Consider the following 7,341-nt stretch of genomic DNA (forward strand, 5'->3'; position numbering starts at 1 on the left):
TATTCGTGCAAGCTGTTCTTCATGGTAATTAGTCCATAAGACCAATCCATTAGCACTAACAACATAAACACAGCACGAGAGGGTGCTACAGATGCCCTGTAAGTTGACAAACATCTAATGCCCTTTTTTTCCCCTGCAAACTTGAAAAGCTGAAAGGAATCCATGGTGTTTGGTGGAATCATTAGACATTTGTAAAGTTTGAGCATTGTGTTCCTTTGTATCACTCCCTGTGAATTGGAGATGTTACGCTACTGTAGCTCAGCATTACTATTTATTTTGTATACATTAACCAAGAAACGTCAGCGATACCCACGGGGAAATCAACCAAAATATTTTGCGGCTCATGGCCAGCCCGTTCCCTGACAAAATTCCTGACCTATATTTTCAGGAGAGAAACTAATGCAAAACATGAGCCGAGATGAGTCATATTAACATCAACATCTCAGCTTTACATTGCTTCATAAACACTCACTCTGCTAAAATACTATTTTATTTCTCTCATGTTTAGTCATCTGGGTCTGGCAACGAGCAAATATTTATTTCTCTTTATGCGCCTTCATTAATTCCACCACTAAATGTTGGTTTTCTGGCCGTATAAAACAGAATGTCTGAGCTTTATGGGCCCTGCTTTGTTTTGTTATCTAGTTACCTAAAGGTTTTCCCAATATATATATAACATTTGTATTTGCCTAATGGAAAATTATCTTTTGTTCCAGGATTTCTCTAGTTCCTTGCAGATTCTCTAGGTCCTGTCATTGTTTAGTTCTGAGACAGAAACCCCAAAATATATTTTTCTTAATGAAAAATAATGTGATTTTTAGGAACCTTATAATATACATTAAATAACATACAAGAGTTTCAGAAGGTTTTCATCTACAGGATTAGGACCTGGAATAACTATGAGTGTGGCCAACTGCAAATGAGAAATAGGAAAGACCAAATGGAGGGGGTGGATGATAATCCCACACAGGGTCCTACCCTGTATAGAGAAAGTCAGAAGTGATATTCACCAATACAAAGTACTTGGATGGTGGATCACCATTAAGTTAACTTGTAGTATGTTATATATCAGGGATCCCCAACCTTTTATACCCTTGAACCACATTCAAATAGAAAAAGTGTTGGGGAGCAACACAAGCATAGAAAAAGTTCCTGGCAAGGCAAATAAGAGCTATAATTGGCTACTTAATAGCCCCCATGTGGACTGGCAGCCTATAGAAGGCTCTGTTTGGCTTACACTGGATTTTATGCAATTAACACTTGCCTCCAAGCCAGAAATTCAAAAATGAGCACCTACTTTGAGGCCACTGGGAGCAACATCCAAGGGGTTGGTGAGCAACATGTTGCTCACAAACCACTGGTTGGGGATCACTGTTATATATATAACATTGCTATATATATAGCAAATTTTTAGCAACTTTTCAATTGGTCTTCATTATTTATTTTATAGTTTTTGAATTATTTGCCTTCCTCTTCTGACTCTTTCTAATTTTCAAATGGGTATCACTGACCCCGGCAGCCAAAAATCTATTGCTCTTTGCGGCTACAATTCAGTCCCTCTACTATAAATATATCAGTCTTTCATTCAAATGACTCCCTGTTTGCTAAGGCAATTTGAACCCTAGCAACCAGCTAACTGCTGAAATTCCAAAATGGTTGCTGAAAAAAGTGAAATTAAAAAAGCAAAAATAATAAAAAATGAAGACCAACTGCAAATAACTCAGACTTAAAGTTAAATCAAGAGTTAACTCCCTTTCTCCCAGTTGTGTGAACTAAGTTGGATAATTACATGTAAAATAATGTAGATATAAACTACTACTGGAAGTGTTTTAAGGTTATGTCCTTGTTAGAAGTACAAATGAAATATTAGCAATCTGTACTATAATACATTACCTGTACTAGTGGTGTCAGGGATGTCCAGCCTGTGTTCTTCCAGTATTGGTGAATTACAACTGCTCCCGTGCCACAGACAGCCGAAGGTTTCCCATGTTCGCTAAGGTCACACATGACACCCACAAGTGCCAGTGACACATATACACGTGTAGTTGTTGCTGGAGCAGTAGCTCACACACAGCAGCTGGTAAGCAAAGCCTCCAATGTATGTGTGATGGGCAAACTGTATGGTCTATATCACTTTTACATCATTTTATTGTCATTTCCATGTCAAGAAATCCAGAGAAATCAGCACTGTCTGACCTTAATGCCACTTTGGCTGCTTCAAGCACATTTTAATGTTGAGCAATTCAGGCCGGATAATTAGCAGAACCAACTTCTGATCTTTTGACCCTGTCAACAAGAAACTTAAAACTGATGTCAAATCTAGTGGGTAATGGAATGGAGTTCTGGGTAAAATAATTCTACACTACAAATCAGTCCTAAGAACTGCCACTGAAAACTGAGTGGTTTTATTTCCTTAGTTGTAGTGAGGAAATCATATATGGATCTTTGGGCCAAAAGATTAATGCTTTCTGTCTCAGAAAGGACTGTGTCAACCTTTATATGGGGCGAGGACTGCAGCAACCCCAATTTTCATATGCAAATATATAACCCCACCCCCAAAAATTGCAGCCAATGAAATCCAAATTGTCACCTTCAGTTGTCCAATGATCATGTGTACAAAAGAGAGGCAGATTGATTAATGCCCATTCACTGGTCCCCTGCTTTATCAGTCAACATTTTAGTCAGCATTTTGCTTATAATATCAGAGTAGCAGAGGAAGCCTGCAAACTAGTGTGCACTACTGCATTTATCAATTCAGGTGCATATTAGCACCCCAGTAATAAACCTTGCACAAATTAGGGTCGATTCACTAAAGTGCGATTATGTTTATTGCATGGTTTTTTGCGCAAAAAAAACGCACGATTCGCTAAAGTATTATCGCATGCGTTAAGTCGCATATCACATGCGCTAATTAGCGTGCAACCACATGCGTTAATTTTACTGTATTGCGTTAATTCTCGCGCAGAAATAATACTAACTCATGATTCACAAACACTTAGATGCGCTAAATATCGCATTAGTCTATGCGAAAAGGAACACCTACTTGGGCCAGGCGGTAATTATAGAAAAGTACAGTTCATGAGCTTTTGGCAACACAATATGGACTTTGCAGTGGGATTTATTCAAGTCTGTGTTGGCCCTAGAGTGATGCAGCTGCCAGTTTGCAGGGAAATGGGCATTTTCAAAAAAAGAAGTTTTACTAACGTAATGGTGTGTATGGCTAATATGGCGTGCGCGCGATATAATAGCGCGCTGCGTTAATTAGCGTGCAACACGTAGCACGCTGCGTTAATTAGCGCGCGTTGTGCTGAATACCGCACTAAAATAGTCTTCGCAACTTAAATAACTCAAACAGCATCGTGTCTAAATTAACACAAATATACTTTTAGTGAATCGTGCGTTGACACGAAAAATTAGACGCGATAAAATTTTTAACGCATGCTATAAATAGCGCTCGTTTTATCAACCCTATTGTGTTCTTATTTTTCTGGCATAAATGTATCTGCATATCTCTGGCACCGACATGTTTGTGTTGTTGGAACCGGCGTTTGCATGCAGTTCATTAAGTGCCAGTCAAGAGGCATTGCCTGAAGCCTCAGTTGTTACTAGACTCAGATATAAAGGTAAAGCCATTTTTAACTGTAAAACAATATAAAGTCTTTTCTTTACTATATAAATGTCTTTATGTGGAGTTTGTGCCAGACAGGCTTGGCTTATTATCACCTGCCGTCCCACAGATACTATTGTTTTATTTCTAAAAAAAAAACATTTTTGAAAAGCAACTGCAAAAAGTTATTTTCCTTCACAATAATATTTGTAATTGGTAACATACCAGCAGCCTGCAATGATAGTCTCTTGAAGCCAAGTCTTGTAATCAGTAATGTACTGTATGTTCTCTTATTGAATAAACCAGGGAATTCAATTAGTATGTGAAATCTCTGAAAGGCATGCAAATGCTTGGAAATGATGGGTTTTGGATCACTGATTTGTAGTTATAATCCTTCATCCATTATAGTTATTCTCCTGATCGCTTGTCATTAGATACCCAATGATAGTTATACCTCTCCATCACTGTACTTACCTGCTATGTATGCATGGAAGTCTATAGAGAAGGAATATTCTGTGCAAACAGTATTCTTGTGCTGCTCTGCTCTGGCACACGGGGAGATTAGTCGCCATCGACTTACATTTTCGCCAGTGGGATGGCAGGTGAAGGCAACTCGGGGAGATTAGTCGCCCGCGAACAGGGAGTTTTGTCGCAGGCAACTAATCTCCCCGTGTGCCAGAGCCCTTACTATGTAATGGAAAATAATACTATATAAACATGGCAATTTGTTGATAGTTCCCTATCTACCTTTAAACAAACCACTTCCTTATCTAAGAAGCAGCCTTTTAGCAGCTCATTATCAGTGGCATTTCACTGGACCAGTAATTAGTTTTATCAGCTCCTTCGAAGTTTGTTGGGATCAGGAAGTGACAGTGAAAGTGGCTTCATATTTTTGTTTAGTGTCAAAATGAAAAAAAATCATAGATATTTTACTTATTATAGGAATATGCAAAAGTATGTTTAACACAATCCCTATTAATTGAGCTCATGATGATAAGGGCTGTGTACTGTCCCTTTAAAGTGATCTAAGCACGTGCTTGTGCAATGGGAAAACCAGTGCACACTTTTTTCAGGCAACTATCCCTGACAAGTACTGGCACAAGAGCTTGCAAAGCCATTTCACTTTAGTCTATGGGAGGCTTCATTTATGTACTACAGCCTGGAGGGGCCAATCCAGCAGCCAAACCAGACTATATATGGCCAGTTTTTAATAGCCCACCTTTAAACTGCAATCAGCCAAGACAAACTGACTGACAAAATATCAACGTTATCACCCATTGAATGCAACATTGATGTTTTGTTGGCAAATTCTTTTTTAACTTAATAATTGTAAGGAATAATGATTGCCCATAATCAATGAAACCATCAGCCATTATTAAAACAAAAACAAAAACAAATGAATTTTTCAATATAAACATGCGAGCTAGATCAATGCTGAATGATGATCAATGAGGAAATTGATGGGCCTGAGGGGTTTTTTCACAGTTCGCTGGTTCTTTGTCATTGTATAACGTAAGAAGCGAACAGAGGTCAGGGGTGGATTGCAGTTCCTTTTATGATTTATCACTGGCAAAGCCGTTTTTTATGATCCAATCTGGAAATCAGTTCCCTATTACAAGTGAGATTATTTAGGGGCCTCTTGCCAAAGAACTTTATACTCTACTTTCAATTATAGAAAGGAAAGTGCTAGCACCACAAGGAGATGTGCATCAGGCCTTAGGAATGAAAAGGGAATTTATAGTCATTTCATACGTTTTGTTTCAAGCGCAAGTAAAACTAGGAATGCAGAAAAGCACTATATGTGAATAATCTTGTGCTGTTTTACAATGATTAGTGCTACAAATATCAACTTACTGGAGCACATTTATTATAGCACAAAAAGGAGATCTTTAAATCATCAAAGCAGACTCAAGGGGGCATGAATGGCAGTGCCAGTAGGGGCATGTATGGATGCCTTTCTATTCTACATCAATGTGTGCCCAGGGTTCCATGTCCTATTAAGGCTTTGCATTTGTTCTTGCATTTGTAAATGGTATTTACTATGATATGCAAAGGGGTCTCAGCATGGGTGTATTTATGTCTGGTGTTTCCCTAGACCTAAATACGGCCCAATGTTGTGCCTGTGACATCACGTGCACGCTGCGCGCAGCAGGAACCTGCATTTGTCAGGTGATCAGTGAGTGACACTTAGAACAGCACAAAATGGCAGCTAAAGATAAAGAGTTAGAGTAAAGGGCTACCAAATACCCTAAACTCGCCAAAATAATTAGATCTAGTGCAGATCTAAAAACACAAATGACTGTCACTAAATTATATAAAAAGGGACAAACAGCTAAACAGTAAATCTGCCTGCTACAGATCTCAGGACAGGGGGCACATTTTTTGCACAGTCAGTTTGGGCACCAATATCAGTGGGCCCTGGGCAGATGCCCCTTTTTCCCTCTTTTTAAAGCTGCCCTGGTTATGGGCACAGGGGGTACTTGGGTAACTGGATGCAATGTGGCGGTGCAGCACTGTACAAATAATACACTGGGAAGATTTTTATGGCATTTTTATGGCATATTTTAAGGCATACAGTGGGCTTTGCCCTAAGATTAGCAGTTTGACTTGCTGGGGTGGGGGGCAGCAGGGTAGTAAAGTTTACTTCCGACACCTGATCCTGCCAATCCCCACACCTTGGGTTATATAACAAATGGTCATAAATTTGTTACTTGTCTAGCAACCCATAGTAACCAATCGTCAGGTAGCCTTTACTGGCCAGCTGTTTGAAAACAAACATCTGGTTGGTGGATATGGGTTCTGGGACAGAACAGATATGGGCAAACGCAGAGGTGGGCCGAACCACCACACCCCCTATACAAAGAACAAGGGAAGGGGGGGCCTCAATGCGCAGTGACAAATGGCAGCAGGGGTAAGGGAGCACTGTTTAGGGGGAGAGGTATCTGTGTGGCCCCCCCTCATTGTTGCACCCCAGGTTCCTTCTCTGCCTACCCCTTGTTCTGGCTCTGGGCAAACGTAAGGCTTTTTAATGCATCGCTTGTGTCTTATTCTCCCTTCCCCTGATGAGCAGGGCCCTCTTAAGCTTTCAGTATTTGTTAAATAGTCAAGCACAAAATTCTATTATTGCTGAAAAATGGTAAATATTTAGTAATGACATTGTTCTTAATGCCAAGCATATCCTTAAGCTACATGCTAATGTGCAAATAGCAATTCATTATGTTAATTCCCATCAATAACTGCTTGGCTGTTCCTTGTGTTAATAGCAAATTATATAATTGTTCTTGTCAAATTTGCATCCAGGCCTTACTCTAAAGCACAACCACTTGGCTTCCAGGCACTGAAGCGGAAATCTGATCATTTCCCTCTAAGTTACGTCTCAGAGACAGAGACATTTCAGGTTATCGGTTGCACAGCACAACACAATGTGCATAATGCTGGATATCTACCGCACTTGCTTTGTGCATGATGCACGGCTGCCAAATGGCCAGATGAGCCATTAACATAAAATGCCTCGTCCATGAAAAAACAGCTTCAGATGAGTATTTCTTTTTCACCAAACATTGCAGTTGGCATTATACATTCAGACAGGTAGTTTCTCCTGGTATCTGTCGTACCAGATGGTGAAATGTGATTTATCACCCCCAGAAAAAATGTAATTTTACCGTGTCACAAATTTATAGCAGCAACATTCACACATAACTCCCAACTGTCCTGATTCTCCACGAGATGGTCCC

The sequence above is a fragment of the Xenopus tropicalis genome, chromosome 1, assembly GCF_000004195.4.
Source record: "Xenopus tropicalis strain Nigerian chromosome 1, UCB_Xtro_10.0, whole genome shotgun sequence".
NCBI classification, from domain to species: Eukaryota; Metazoa; Chordata; class Amphibia; order Anura; family Pipidae; genus Xenopus; species Xenopus tropicalis.